Here is a 17690-nt window from a genome sequence, read left to right as displayed (position 1 = left end):
TAATTTCAGAATTAGTTCCGCATAGCATGAAATTTCTCCTTGTTTACCTACTCACTTTGTAGAACACAAAGGTATATAGAAAATACTTTATACATATATATATATATATATATATATATATATATATATATATATATAAAGTACGAAAGCATTTTTTTTTTCAAATGAACTTTCATTTCTAAGCACGCAACCGCATATTCATTTATTCCTTTTGTATTCTTTTTTCATGTAACCAAACATGCACTTTAAATTAACATAATAATTGTCCTTGTTGGTTGCAGAACCAGTTGGAGTCTTGGAGAGAATTCCAAAACCCTACAACCTGACATGGTAAAAATCATCTTTTCCATAGTTACCTAACAAAGGCATTCATCTTTCATTTCCTTGTTAAATTTAAACATCATTATAAACAATTTATTCAATTTTAAGCCATTTGCTATTTTTTTATTTTAATGACACCTTTAATTGACAAGTGATTTAATTTACATATATATATTTCCTCTCTTTCAACATTATATTATGTGCATATATTTAAACAAACTTCCCCACATATAATTAGGAGAGAAAAAAAATGAAAATAAAACTATGTTAATTTTTCTATAAATTTACACTACAAAAAGATATTTCATTAACAACAAATTTTAATAACTAGAAGTGTTAGTCACCACAATAATCAATTTAGATACTCATTTAAAAAAATAATTGGTTACTAAAATAATCACTATTATAAATAAAAATTTATAATTGATTTCTAAAATTTAGCTAACAAAGTTTTAGTTACTAAAATTTTAGCTACCAAAGAAAATTTGTCACTAAATATTTGTTATCAAAGTTTTGTTACTAAACGAATTAATTTATAAATTAGTCTTTAATTATCCCACATTCCCTATCCTAGCAAAATTTGAGATCCCACGTTCACTGTCCCAACAAAATTTGATGTTCATTGGTCCTATAGTATAATCTATTTTTAAATTTTTACCAGATTATTTATTAATGTTTAGTCTCAAACTCAACATCTACGGGTCTCAATGTAAGAAGTTATTAGAAATCTCACATCAATTAAACTAAACAAATTTACATACTACAACACTTTACAAATTCGTTTTATGAGATTGAATTAGATTTTAATTTCATTTCTCAAATGTAATAAGGATTTATAACAATTATTGTGAGATTGTGAAAACTGTTATATTGTTGTGATTATGGTAAAGATGATGGAGGATGAATCCTGTCCCTCCATGAGTAGATGAGCAATAAGGTGAGTGAGAGGAAGGAGAAACAGAAGACTTATGATTCCAAAAAGAAAAGAGATGGTCCTCAAACCCTAGCCCACCACGCAATCAAGCAAAGCTTTTGAAACAGTGTTTGGAAGAACACAAGAGGTGCAGGGCTCTGCAAGTACCATTCCTTCACTATTCCATCACTTTAGACACAAAAAATGTGTTATCAGATTAAATCATTACATTCTCTATAAAGTCTCCTCCCATCATTTCTTTCCACAATCATTTCACTTCAAATGTATGCATGGTCAAGGCCACAACCCTGTCACTACTCAATTGCACATTCTATAAATCATCACACTTAGTTATCTCTTCAACCATCCACACATTTAATACCCACATAGACCAAACATCCAACAAAAATCTAACCTTTTTCTTCAAAGTTTAATGGGTTTTTTCCTAAATGGTTTTGGAGATTTTGACCACACTCTAAGTCATTTGGCAGTCAAAATAAGACAATATATTTTACTTTCATTAATGGGTTCATGAGAGGATAATACATGATTAAGTTGTTCTGCAACTTATTCATTCTTCTTAAAATTTGTATTTTCTGCTGAATTTTTGTATTGTTCCTCTACTATGCTTTCATAATACATTGATTACTACTAATTTTGACATTTTAAAATATATTAAGAAGATATTTAAAATACCAACACAATATATTTTTAATGTTCAACAAAGAACAACACAAAAAAATTAGTAGAAAATCTGGACTCTTCTTCTCAATGTTGCTTCATAACAACTAGTATTGAGTTAAGAAAAAAAAACCCAATATAATATAATTTTATATTTTGAGAGATAGAGAGAATATAGGACTACTCTGAATTATCAAAGTTAAATGTTAATATCGGTGATTATTAATAAGTCATGTGTAATTTTTTAGTATTGAGATCACTTTAAAAAATTAGACGTATTTTTTTCTGTAGTATTTTATCACTCAAATATAATATAATATTATGACTTACAATTCATTATGTCACAATTATATTTTATTTATTCAAATTATATAAACCATAATTATTGTTATCAGTGAAAATACACGTGTTATGAGTGTTCACTTTTTTTAATGTTAAAAATAAATATGAATAATTTATATTTATATAACGGAGTATATATATATATATATATATATATAAGTATAGATTATTTATATTTGTATAAATTTTATTTATTCACTTTGTTTATATAAAAGTGGTGTTACACTCAAATTATTAAAATTATTGCTATTATAACATGAACAGCTTTACAGAATATATGGTTTTTACTGCTCATTATCACTACATATTACATTACTGTTTTTTAAATATCAGAATAAATTAATTTAGCATTTTTATCAATAAAATATAATAAATATAATAACATAACACACTTAGGCTCTTGAAAAAAAAATATATTATCATCCAACTTGATTTATACAATTATCTAAATATCAATATATAGATAGCTCAGCTAAAATTAAAATGAGAATGAGTTAAAGAATTGTTTTGCCGAATACCCTATACCAATCATTTACAAAATGAAATAAATAGCCATCCGTGAGATTCGTGTACATTGAGATATCTAATATAAATTACTTTTTATAGGCACATTACTTTTGATGTACATAAATTTTTGAAAGAGACCACAAATATCTAGAGGTAGTCATATACTCAAAGGAAAAACTATTAGGGTTTAGCATAAAACCCTAAAAACTACTATGGATAATGAAATTGCTCCTCCAAGTATTTGTATAAAAAAATTAAATATAATTTACGTTAAATATTTTTTTTAATTCAATTTTTAAGAAAAATATGAATAATCTAATATTCACTTATATATTTGATAATATATATTCAATTAATTTCAATAAGATTGCAGGATATGTTCCACCAACTCATGACCCCATCAGAACTTGTTTTTTGAAAGATAAAAAAAAAAAAAAAAACTTTAACATAATGTGACCAGATTACTGGTATCTTGGAAGGATAGACCACCAACCACGGAACCTCCTAACATAACACCGATTAACAAACGTAGCATTCGACGATGCATGTTTTGTGTAGGACATACGTAAGAGAATTCTAGGACCATAAAGTGAACGTGAAAGGTGATCTATTTATAAAATAAAAAATAAAAAATAAAATCGTAACTATTTAAGAAATTAAAATACTTTATGAGATAGAATAGTTTTATATTGGTTTGTTATATAATTAAAGTGAGAAAAGTTTTACCAGAAAGGGAGTAAGAAGGAAAAGGAATTGGATTGCATCAATATGAAAGACTAAAAGCAAAGTCATGCGACCTTTTTACGCGTGTGAGTGAATTAACGATTATTTTTCAGTTGCAAAATATTCTAAAGCGTTGTTAAATATTTGATCTTCTTTTCAAGCACCTTTTTTTTTTTCTTCAGGTTAGTAAGTTAGTATCTAATCCATATATAACAATCAAAATGGTGATTGAAATTACAACCAATATCATTTTAATAATAAAAGGATCACTTTTAACAAACTAACATATTTTGTCTATGTAATTCATGTTTCATCATTTCATAACTTGGATTGGATTGAAGAAGGGTTAACTCCTCATGGCATATGTAATTTTTCTTATTTAAATAGCTCCTATTTGTCTCACCATTTACTTTGTCATCGAATGTGTAACAAAATCTCTAAATTAATGTAGTGGTTTAATTAATATAAATATATAGTGATTAGTTTATAAGATAGTCTAATTAATATAAATATATTTGATAAATATTAATGAGCAAGACAGATAAGTGATAAAGGGATTAACAGAAGAAAAAATTCATGCAGTACTTACAATGAGGGCGATTTATAACAAATTAATTATTCATTTATGATGGTGAATGAATATTTTACCTCAATATTGTTGGTCATCCAATTTAACTGGAAGGGACCGGACTTAATATGAAGTGATATTTATGCTGGTTGTTTTTTATGTGTGTATGACTTAGTTAGTGTTATGTTTCATCAATGTCTCTTTTCCTTTTGTCAAAGAGACTACATGCAAATATTCAAATATTGTGTGTCTTTTTCTTCTTTTTTATAATTTTTCCTAACTTTTGACTATTTAGATGTGTGAAGGATTTGAACACCTCTTCTCATAGTTTATATATTGTTGATAAAAATAAATGTTATAAAAACACAGCAGTAAAGTTTCTTTATTTGAATAATAATCTCTAGTAAAATTTAATTTGCTCCCAACATCGCTTGAGGGATAATAGTCGCTAGAGTGAAGTTCTTTTAGTCTGAACCATTACAAGAATTTTTATATTTAGCAACTGAAATAAATTCGTCGATAAATGATGTATTTTAGAATTTAAATTATCGAATAATACTTTCGTCTGTTGGTCAAATTTATCAGTAAATTATGTTAGTAATATGTAATGAGGTAATTTATCTGACAGATGTTTTTATCGATAAATATGTTAGTAAAATTAGTGACAATTTTCTCATCACGTTTGATGAGATTTTTTTGTATATTATAAGAAAATGGATGAGAAGATAAAGAAAAAAAAGAGAAGAAGAGGAAAAGAAAAAAGAGAAATATGAGAAGGTGTGGCGATGAGGTGACGTGACGACTCTAAAAATAACAAAAAAAACTAAACTATAAAATACTATAGGTATTATAAATACTAAATGTGACTTATTCAATAAAATAAAATGTTCATGATAGTCACATTGTTTAACAAGGGCCATCAGGTTAAAAAGAATCATTAGAAAAGGAAAAATACATCTTTAGGCTTGACACTGGAAAACTTTTATAAGAATAATCATATTTTTTTTTTATAAAAGAAAGGCATAAATAAGGGAGAAGACTAAGTAAAGAAGAAAGATAGGTTTTGAAAAATATATAGCCTTTCTTTTCTTCAAAAAGTTTGTCTCCCAAAATATATATAGATAACTTTCACATTCACTCATCTTTCAGATTTTATTAAATATTTGACTGATGAAGATAAAAAAAAAAAAAACTTTACAATACTTTTCTTCCTTTCACCTTATTTTGCTTTAAATCTCCTTTGTTTTCTCTTTTTAACCTTTTTCTTTACTTATTTTATTTATTTAGACTGTATATAAGAGTTAGGTACATCTCTGGTTATAGTCCGTGCATGTCTTTGTGTCTAACATTCTCACATGCTCCTCATGTGCTCTAGTTTCATGTTTCAAATTTTAATTAAATTTCAACATTAAATAAGTGTTCAACATTTAATTATTCAAAAACATCCTTAAAACTATTAACTATCATCTTTCTTTTACCACAAACTTCTGCACTAAATTATATAATAATGTAATTAATACTTAATTATTAGTCTGCTCTTGAAAATAGGTATGATATGCATTTACCAACTAATTAAAAATGATTTAATATTCATCATCACCAACCAAGAAAAACTAGATGAGCTTTATTGGTTTGCATTGTTGAAGAGGTTTGAGTTTAGACATAATTGAAACAAATTGTACTTGTTTGAAAAGGTGTGGTAGGTGTTTTTGAATTTGAAAGTGATTTCAAATTTATATCATATGGTGGCATCGCAGTTAAAGACAGCGAATATATACAAAGACAGAGAGGGAAGACAAGGAAAGCAGATATATGTAGTTTGGGATCCTCAATCTAATCTCATAAATGTCACATCCTTTATTTTATTTTTCAAAATAAATAATAAAATAAAATAAAACCCCATTTGTTTATCTGGGTACAGCTAAGTTGAAATCGAAATTGAAATTAAAATCTTTAAAAAAAAATGGTATTATTATGATGAGGTTGTTTCTTTGCTGTGTTGTAATTTGTGTAGAAGTAGGAAAATAATTCACAGCTGTGTAAAGTGTGAGAAGTAAACAAAAAGGTTGAAAATGGAAGATGAACCTGACACCTGTTGTTTTCGTTGTCAACCCTAACATTCTATTGGTGGCCATATTTTGACAGGCAAAGATTCTCTTAAAGATATAGACAATTCGTATATCAATCACACACGGTAATTTTATTTATTTTTTTTCAAATGACACCTTATGCTGTATGTTAACATTGCTATTGCATTAAGTGTATATTATTTTATGTTCAATATGGATTTAGTTTATGAAATTTGATTCAAAATTAAAATTTATTATTGTCTTAAATTTCGATATATCTTGATTATTAAATTTTAGAATGAATAAATATAATTTTTTTAACTCAATTACATTAATTTTTTTAGGTGTTAAACGTATTTTTTAGCAGATATTGAATCGGAAATATGTTAAACAGTGTAAACAACTTCAATATTAGCATAAAACGTGTTCGACACATCAAAAAAGTTAATGTAATTTGATTAAAAAAAATATATTCATTTATTTTTAAAGTTTACATACCAAAATAAATTTCAATTTTAGATCAAAATATAAGAAACTCGTTCATTTAACATTTTAAATTTTTGAATTACTTAAAAAGAAACATCGGAGAATGTATTAAAAAATAAATAAAGAGCATAGAGTTTTGTGGTAAGTAGATGTATTTGGTAGATTGTAAGACTATAATTATTTCATTAGAATTAAAATACCTAACTTAATTAGAATGAAGGAAAATATGTACTATTTAACTCGTTATAATATTGTGACTTAAGTGGAAAGTTAGTATTATATTTATGCTATATAAAAATGACAACAGAACACATTTGGCTGAAACAAAATTAGGTTATAACAATTAATTATCCTATGTAGATTCATATAATACAAATTTGTTTTATTTTTTGTATTTTTTTTCTTTCATAAAACATAAACTTTGGAATGCATTCATATATCTTTTTCAAGTCTTTTTTCTCTTAAGGTATGAGTAGATATAGTATGTCCTTTATTATATTCTATTTTTTCTTTTAAATACTTATTTACACTACTTTTATATGATAAGTACAAGTGTATGCAATCTTTTTTTCTAAATAATATTTCCAAAATACTTTTTAGGCTATTCTTCTGCTATAAGCACAAGTGTAAATCATTATTCCTTATGATATATACTCTTCTCTTTTAACAAATATAAATATAAATAGTATTTACTTTATTTAAAAATTATGATTAAAATATCTTTTAACACCTTACTACTATATTAATTATAAGATATTTTTATACTTATACTTATATTTATATTTTAAGATATTTAATTATATATTTTGATAGACAAAACTACACCATAATTTGTACCATTTCATGTTCACAAAATATAACAATAATTCTATTAAATCATTTATCTCCTTAAAAACCATCTTCAAATATATATATATATATATATATATATATATATATATATATATATATATATAATAAATATTCTCGATTAAAAGTCATTTTCAACCCTTTATATATTACATAACTAACAACAAATTTGATTAGATGTTTTATCTCGGTCAAAAAGTTTAACTTTTCTGACTGTCTTGAAATGTTACGGGTAACACAACTAGATAAATTAAAATTATTTTAATAAACATACATTATTAAATATTTAGAAAAACTAATTGTACTTTTTAAATTAAGTAAACTGTATATATTCTTTAGAAAAATGATAATGTAATTTGTTTCGATAATGTTTAATTAGTTTGGACAAAATAAAGAATAATGCACTACTCATTTTCCAATAAATAAAACAAAAACATATAATTCAACACAATCTACCTTTTTTACTATATATATATATATTATAGAAAATTAAACTTATTTTCTAATCCTATTTAACGTCCATTAATTGTTATTTTTTTTCTCATACATTAAGTTTGAGATTTGTTTTTGTAGGTTTAGATACGTTTATAAGAGGAAAAGAAGTTATTCTAAATAAATGAAAGTTAAAATAATATTTCCCTTTCTTTTGTTCTTTCTCGGAAGAAGTAAAAAGGTACTTTTCATTTCTAATCTATATTACCTCTTATTTCTTTCCTTCAAATGATCACATAAATCATGTCTATAGCATGTATATGAAAAAAAGAGGTACATACACTTCTACTATTGAGTCTGCATGTAGAGTGGTGAAATTAGATTTTTGTTTTTGCAATGAATGATTAACGAAAACAATGCATGATAAAACACATTTTTCTAATGCAAATAAAAATAGAAAAAACATTTTTACTGTTTGTACTGTACATGTAACATTGTATCATTTATTGATTTGGTGTGACTTTATATGCTTTTTACCGTAATTTTTGTTGTTATTAACAGTGCCACTAAAAATTAGGGTAGGGTCTAACCGACATTATTTTAATTATTTATAATTATTTTATATAATTTTCCGTATTCTAAGCAGGGTGATATGATTGCCCTCATGGGTTGAATGTTTTACTTTTCCAGAACAAAAGTCAGTCAAAGTGATAATTTGTCAAAAATTGTAGAATGTGTCTATCAACTTATACAAACACATTATTGCTTTTATAATGGACAAAATATATAATCCATTTCTTTAAATCACATCATCAAGTCCTTCCGTCTCTCCATTCCTCCCTTCCTTTCTCATGAGTCATAACCCTACTTGTCAATTTCAATTTTCCTTATATAAATATTCAAATAATTGTCTTCAAATCAATATTTAAATACAGGGTTTATTGTGCATGCCTCAAGGCCTAATTATTTGCTTCAAAATACAATTACATTAATTTTTGCCATTAATTTTTCTTTACAATTTAAAAAATAATTGCCCATTTTCAATTTTTTTTTCTTTTAATATGACTGATTACTTGAAGTTTCTGTATCTGTACCTTTGTCCGTAAAGTTTTTCTACATATTTCTTTTCTGATATTTAGTTCTAATAGTTTTGTTTTGGTAAATATTTAAAGTAATAATATTTTGAAATTCAAATGATTAAATGATTAAGTAATATTTTTAGTAGTATATTGATATCTAATACAAATAGATAGAAAGAAGAAAAAAAAAATGAAGAGAGTGGGTTTTGCAATAGGAAAAGAGTGATGGTGTAAACAAATGTAGCATGTTAGAGCAAAAAAGGAAAAACAGGGAATTAAAGGGGTTAATAATAAAAGAGGGTAATAAAAGTGGTGGAATTAGGTGACAGGGTTGGGGACCTAAGAGGGATTATTCTAAAATGTAAACAAAAAAGGGTTAGTGCAAAGCTGTCCCTGGAAGGAAGTAGTATTATAATCAATTGGTAATAAAATATGATTGCATATAAAGCAAAGTGGAAAACGAAAAAAAAAAAAAAAAAAGTAGATAAAGAAAGATAGAGGTGATGGGGGAAAAGGAAAAGGAAAAAAGAAGGCACATTTTGGTAATACTTCCCCTCCTTTATCTTTCTTTAGCTTTATTTTTATTTAAAGAAAGTTGAGTGATGAGGAATCCATGTCCTCCAAGCACTCCCAGACAAAACGAGTTTCAGAGAAGAGCAAAAGCACACTTAGCTTTACGACCCAGAAAAGGAGATTTCAAACAACATAAGTCTAGCTTAGGAAATTGCGTGGTTAGTAACCCCATTCTATTTCTCTCTCTCCTACTACTTCTTCTACTACTCTTACTCTTTCTCTTACCCCTACCAACCTACCTTTCCTCCTTCTGTTCCTCTCTATATTTAGTGACAGACCTTCGCTTCAGGGTGCAACCACAACCCCACAATCTTCCTTCTTTCCCTCTCAAAACCCCACTATTATTAGCCACACCTTAATCCCCTTACCTTTGCTTCTTTTGTGCCAATTCATTAGGGTTTTAGTGGGGCTTTCAACCCACTTACTTTCATCCTCCATATATACCTCCTCCATCCCCTTCACTCTTACTCTCTACAACTCTCCCTTTCTCTCCACATTCATCATCATGCTCATGCACCTACCTATCTATCTATCATATATTCATGCATTTCATTCATTACTTCACCCTAATTTTCTTTTCTCTTCTGCGTCTATCTATCTTTTAATTCATCAATTCATCATCATGCATACATATGTCTATGTGCCTGGCTCCCTGTATGCCATTTGCAGAGCTCATCGAACCGTCAATGACCTCCGTGGATGGCGTATGAGGAGCCAAGCATATTCCATGTACATACATGGAGAGGATCATCATGATCATGTGGTTTAGATTAATTTTAAATGGATGATGATAATACAAGGTTGAGTTATATATTTTGTTCTATAGTTGGGTTTTCTTTGGTTTTGTTATATTAATCATGAATTGTACCTACTGTTGGAGGTCATATATAGATATATATACAGTCTATATATATATATATATAGGCCAATTATTCAAGAAAAGCACGGCATTGTCATTTTCAAAGGCACAGGTTGTGCTTCCTCAGGACTGAACAAAGGTACATCTTTTTTATCTTCCTTTTACATCATTGCAAAACCTTGAAATCGAACAGATTTTCCTAGGGTTCTTGCGAGTGATGCATATGTGATCTGCAGACTGTTGTTAAACGGGGGAAACATATTCCATCATTTACCAGCTGGGGGCTCACATGTGGGTTTGTATTTTTGCTTTTTTTCTCTGTTGTTTAGTTTCAATCTGATAATCATTTTTCACTACACTTGAAACGAGGGCATGGGAAAACAGCAAGAACCCCAAGTTACCGTAAATTAGAACTATTCCTGACAATTAACATGGAAGTTATAAAAAATTTACTTGCTCACCCTTCTTGTTACCATGCTTGTCTGTCTCGTGGACATTTCATATGACCTCTGATTATACCAACAATAGCCTCAAAAGAAGCAACACTGTGTCATATACCATACAGTTACATACAGCCATCTATTTATTATTTTATTTTACTAGTCTTTAGCCATTAAATATATTTATATATGGAACAAACTTGCTAGCTACATAATCTCTCTGCTGTTTTTTTTTTTCTAATCATTGATAGTTTGGAAGAAAACAATTTCGATTTGGTATTTTTTTTATTATTATACATATTATTAATTAATCGTATATATATAATGTTACAAGCTATTTTCATGGGATTTTTTTTTTTTTGAAATATGATTAAATTAACAAAGACTTAAAATAAGCAGTGCCCATCATAACATCCTCATTCTCCTGAATAACAAATTTTAATTGGTTCTATTTTCTTCAGTGTAAATTCCTTGATTTCATTTTACATTAATAAGAGCCATTAAGATTTGAATGCATATTTAATGAAATTAATCAAAAAATAAAATCAGTGCTTTTATTGAGGGTTTTACTCTTATCTTTGTCTTACATTTCACCCAGATGACCTATATGATTATCTAACTTTAGGTTAAAATGAAGCGACAATGTATTATAAACATATGCAGTATATAACAAAATCAACATGCTTACTACTACAGTATCACGAATATTTTGCGGTTATTTAGTCATTTCCTTTGCATGATGTCTATGTTGTTTTTAACAGTAATGTTGTCTTTAAATACATTTCACCTAGCTCAAAGATTGAATACCAATTAATGAACACTTTGCAGCAGAAACAAAACTGTTACACTTTTGCAACAGTAGTCTATTTATTTCTTTTGTCCTTAGCCACGTTTAACCCCGTTCAGACATTGGTTACCACTAGATATACAACGCTGTGCAGTTGCAGCTCATCATCTGTCACACTCTCTGTGAAACGAACATTTTCAAAGGTTTTAATCAGTTGCGTGATCAATATTGCTTTGTAACAGTAATTTATTTCTTTACGTTCTTTAAGACTTTTTACCCCCTCAGACATTGGTCACCAATTTACCATAACCCTTTGAAGCAACGAGAAGACACAAGGGTAGGGTAGAATCTGGATATTGAAGAAGCGGGTGTTGGCTATATTGCTGAACTTGTAGAAAAAAAAGAAATACAATTATTTAAATATATACATATGATCTGAGTTAAGATATGTAAATGAAGAAGCATGAATGTGGTAACAGTGGTGTATGAATGGTTGAAGAGAGGTAAAATGAATGGTATGATTGTTATTATTGTTATTCTTGTTGCTTAGCCTTATATGTGTAATGTGTAATGGAAGGTGAAAGTGCAGGTATGAGAGACATTGAGGTTGTGAATGGGTAGGTTGTGGTAGTAGTGTTAATGAATGATTCACACTGAACTGAGTTTTTCACTCTTTGAGCTTAGGTAGGTGTCTGTGATACACACGCATGTCTGGCCAGGGCTTGAAGAAAGTAAAAAAGGCAAGGATCCTGGGAAAAGTAAAAGCATGATTGTAGCAGCTGGAGGATTATCATTATAGCCACTGGGGAATCTCATACAAAAAGGAATGGACCACTCTCTCTCTCTACTTTCAATTGGTTTGCAGGGAATATGGTATACGGTCAAAGCAGGTCAAAAGCTTACAATAGGACATTATTGGTCAGGCTATTGTGGGACCACCCACATCCTAACATCTCCTGGGGAAATCAATTCTAGGATTTTGTGTTTTTCTTCTCCCCCTCAACATTTCACTGCACTCCTCTCCAAATTCTTTCTTTTATTACCATAATAACCATTGCAATCACTCTAATCTTCAAAACTAGAACACCACTTAATCTCTAAGGATCTGCTAATTGTAACTGTAATTCAACCTTAATAATGTCTTTATATGGGTTTCATCGTGATATAAGATTAGAGAAACTTAAGGTTGCAACTGCAATGTTTTGTAACCTGTGGTTATATCGGAAAAAGAAAGAGATAGAGAGAGAATAAAATTATTAGAGTAATCATATGATGTAAGATGCTGGCTTGGCCCGCTTCCTCAGTGTTTGATGCCTCTGCTGGCAGATTAATTGTACTCTTCGGTCTGAGAAAGTAGATTCTATACTATTCCTGTCTCACTTTGGCCATGGGAATATCATTTGCTTTTTTTACATCTAAGGATGAATAATGAATTTCACTTTACATCTTCTTAAGCTGAATTTTGTAAATTTTTGTTAGTTAATTTATGAAGAGGTGTTTCATGCACTAAGAAAAGTTTGCAGAATGTAAGGTAACTAAGCTTAAGTTGTCCTTTAAAACGGGTATGATTGTGCGGAAAAAGGGTTTCTGTAAATTTTTCTACTAGAAAATGCATTTGCGTCATGCATGATGCTAAAAAGTCTCCAGATATGGAAAATTTTGTAAGATTCTTCACTGCTATATGCAAACTGCAGTGTCTGGCCTCCTGTCTTGTTGTGTAAGAGTATCATTATGTTGCTAGCTAAATGGTATAACACTCTTCCACATTCTTTCTTTTCTTTTTTCAAGCAAACACATCAAATGGACAAAACTAACAACACATTTACAGACTCTAAGGTTCTAACCATTCATCCCACAAATATAGTTTCAAACTTATACGTGCGTATTGTTAATTCTTCGCTTTTATTACATATTGTTCATAACACGAGATCATATGTAAAAACTAAAAGCTTTTCATTATGTCAGGATCAAACACACTACCACAATGTTTCTAAATCTTATAAGAAATATTTATATTTGATAAAAATATCATGTTAGACAACAGTCACTTGTTTCCTTTATGGTGTGATCCCTTTCTTTACATCTCTACAAATATGACAGACTCCTAGTTCTGTGAACATGTTTTTTGGGATAAATGAGAAAAGAAACATGATATTGTTCCATCTATAAACCGAGTTCATACATGTAAAAATATTTATTATTACAATAATAAAAGTAATATCATTTTTAATTTTACTTCTTTATTTTTACCTATTTAACTGCATGTTCTAACGTTTCTTCTGCTAATGTACGTAAGATTCCAATAACAGCATTCTAACTTTACATTATTACAATAAAATTCTATTACATTGAGTCCTCTCTTTTACGTTGAATAAAGTAGTTAAAACTGTATTTATTATAAGGGGTAACTATTTTCACATGCCTATCTTCTTTTTATATTTTTATAACACATTTTACTCTCTTCTTCTTGTTTCCTTTATGGTAAAGAAATGTAAAGCTATTATATATGTTAAATTAATTTCTCGACAGTAAAAATACTATTTTCATAATTGGATGGCGACTACATAGAGAAGCTGACTTTTAATATATTTTCCTATTTTCTTAATTTTTGTTATATATATTGTGATGTTATGGTGTCTGGGCTATATGTTCTTTGTCTTGTTTTAGGAAGAGACGTGGAACTGATGCAGAAGAGAAGCCTTATAGGCAAGTGTCACTTCACTCTTAGTTGTCATCTGCAGCTTATGTTTATCTTTTAATACAATTATTCGTCTTTTTGTTGCATGCACTTCATTCTAGTATATTTATGTTTCATATATATATATATTTGTATTTATTTTATCTACTTTATTATATAAAGCAAAATATATGAATGTTGCTGTTGTGTTTGGATCCAATGAAATTCTAAAAGAAAGAGAGAACAAGTTTGGCCTGTTATTTTCCACCAAACCTAATTTTATACCTGATAAAAAAATTGTTAAGTTATATTTTTTTATGATAGGTAATAGAATAGGTTAAATATAAAATAAAGTTAGTTAACTACAAAACCAGACATGTATGATGTTATGAAGAATAAATAAGGTGTGTTAATTGAATAGAATAGAGTAGGTTTGTGAAATAGATAGAATCTATAACAGTGGTTGATGTGATTGTTTACAATAATCTATACAAAACTTGCTGACCATCATGTTTAATGAATACAGAAGCTGAGATACGGAGTTCGAATGGTATCAGATTTTTCGTAGCAGACATGCATATATATTCAAGTTGCTGAATAGTTAGCAATTCAAATTCAAATTACCTCTCATGTAAACATGATTAATATTTCAATATGGTGCATCATCTTTTCAGGGAAAATTTCATATAACAAAAACAGTCTACTTTGTATACTGTAAAGTATGAAAAAAGCATGCAGCAATTCAAGACAAAAATAAAGGGTTATAACAGGAATTAAAATACTAATTCAATTTTTCATTTTAATGTGTTAAGTATATATATTTTTTTCCTTAGTCTAGATGTAGAATTAATGTAGTGTTGTACTTTTTAATGTAGTGCTAAAAGTTTATAAATTATCTTTTTGAAATATTTTTTAATGATGTTCTTATATACTACTGTCTAGATGTGATAACTTAGAAAATGAAACAAAAAATTCTACTTGATATGATAAAGAAATTGCTCCGTTAGCTCACCATCTAGGTTTATATATGAAACAAACTATATGCAAATTTTGTCTCTAATATGTTTAAACATTCGTTACAAAAATATAATATAATTTATTTTATTTTAAATATTTATTTGGTGGTTACAAAGTACAATTCCAACATATTATCATGTTTTGCCAAGTTTAAAGGGCTAAATTTAATGATCTATATAAAATAATTATTATTGTTGTTGTATTACATTTTATTAAAATGTTTTAAATATAAAACATTTAGTTTTCCACTGAGAACAAATACATTAAAATGTTTAATTGAGTGAGGTGAACAAGAGTCTCACATGGAATTATTATTCCTGTTCATAACGTAGAAGTAGATATATTTATAATTATTTAAAATTTATCGTAAAGTATATTTTAAAACAAAATGAAATAAATCTTAATTCCAAACCAACCTAATAAGTTTGCCCTTTGAAAATGTTGACACCTTTACAAGAAAAGTGCAATGAATACAGACATGCTTTATTTCAGTTAAAAAAAAAAAAACAGTTATGCAAACATTGTATATTAAAAATATATCTCTACAGTTTAATATCATATATACTATTTTTTGATCAATTATATATATATATATATATTGACTTTAAAACTTGCTTAAAGACTATATTTGTAAATGTAGTTAGATTGGATTGGTTTTTTGAAATGATGATGAGTACATAGAAATGCATTTGATAGGATCACCAAGATTTTCAACCTTTCTTGTTCCTCCCAAAGATTTTTTGAATAATGAATGACCAATCTTTTCTATTATAAGGCCCACAACACAGGATCTCCGTAAATGGAGGATAACAAAAGGTTGAGTTTGGAACTTTTATTGTTCAAACTTTACTAAATATTTATTCATTCTGTTGGATCATTAATAATACTTTCAACTTTACTTGTTATATGTTTCTCTTCATTTTTCTTCTCTATTCACAAATTTTCATAGTAATTTGATTTTGTTATATAGTCTGTGACTTTTCATAATATGATGTTGTGCATATATGAGATAGTCAACTTTATGTGAAGGTATGTTGCATTATTTGTTGGTGTTCATTATGGGTAAATTTTGAAAATTAGTTTCATAAAACATACTCTTATAAAACAGTTTTCGACATAACTCTCCAAATAGAAGTGTATATTTTAAAAAAAGTGATTTTTTTGGAATTTTTGTTAATTTAGAAGACAAGATTTAAAACAAAAAGGTAGTCAAACTTCTAGAATGTAAAGGAAGAGAGCGAAAATAATAACAGTTTTTCACAAGGTTCAACTAAACAAAATATATGAAAAAAAAGAGAAAAAAAAACAAAAAAATAGGGAAGACGCAATCAATGTAAATAAAAGATTTAAAAGTTAAAATCTAATTTATTTTTAAAAGTTAGGGTTAAATCCTATATATATTTTATAACGCAAAGTAACCTAATACCCAATAGTCCTCAAATAATTAAATATAATAAAAATTTGTAACCCACATGTTCAAACATTTTAGTTACAATTCAAATTTCAAAAGTTCCACAACCATGTGTAAGAAAAATAGTCAGGTAAAGACAAAATTAAGTATCATAATACAAAATTTGCACATGTATTCAAATATAATTATGCAATGAATCATGTGCATTTACCCATCTTGGTGGAAATATATGTATGTTCAAATCACATTTTCCAGCAGACATAATTACAGTCTATATTTTGAAGAAACCAAAATTTAAAATTGACCCTTATATAACGTAGTAAACTGAGGAGTTAATCACGGCAGTTAAATAGGTATTTGCGTTTGCAAACTTATTCATTTTTCACAATGAATAAAATAATTGTGCTTAGTGTCATTTCAAAAGGTTAGATAAACATTTTTATTAATGAATTATGTTAATTATATGAGAGAATTTCATATCACTTAATATAAATTTGGTTGTGGAATTTTATATTTTTTGAAAAATATAAAAATATATTGATTTTTTTTCCTTTCAACTTAATTAATTTTTTAATTGTTTTGTTTGACAACATTGAATTTATTGATTTGTTTTGTTTGAATGGAGTATTAAAATCATCACTAAATACAAAATTATCACTTAATAACACTAGTTATGATGATACAAACAATAATAGGCTTAAATATTTTTTTGGTCCTCATTTTCGTAGTGTTTGTTGCGAATGGTCCTCATTTTGACATAATGTTTAAAATGGTCCTCATTTTTACCGAATGTTTATTTGGTCATTTTCTGTAACGCCGTTTAAATCATTAACGGAGCATTGTACAGGTGGTACGGTTTGTGTTAGGATGTGTTACGTGTACTGTACAAGTGTGATAATGAGATATTTTGGGATAAATAAATGAGATAGGGTTTTGGTAAAGAATGTTTAGGCAGT

At 27.7% G+C, this 17690-nt stretch overlaps 1 long non-coding RNA gene across 1 annotated transcript; it reads left to right on the top strand.

Annotated features, from left to right (window-relative positions):
- The first annotated feature begins 9629 nt into the window (after positions 1–9629).
- LOC114192430 lies at positions 9630–13083 on the top strand. Its single transcript, XR_003606103.1, has 2 exons — positions 9630–10541; positions 10639–13083. It is a non-coding gene; the product is annotated as an uncharacterized LOC114192430 (long non-coding RNA).
- Positions 13084–17690: the final 4607 nt, after the last annotated feature.

Source organism: Vigna unguiculata, chromosome 7 (assembly GCF_004118075.2).
Source record: "Vigna unguiculata cultivar IT97K-499-35 chromosome 7, ASM411807v1, whole genome shotgun sequence".
Taxonomy (NCBI): Eukaryota; Viridiplantae; Streptophyta; class Magnoliopsida; order Fabales; family Fabaceae; genus Vigna; species Vigna unguiculata.
This window is presented reverse-complemented; position numbering and strand designations above follow the sequence as displayed.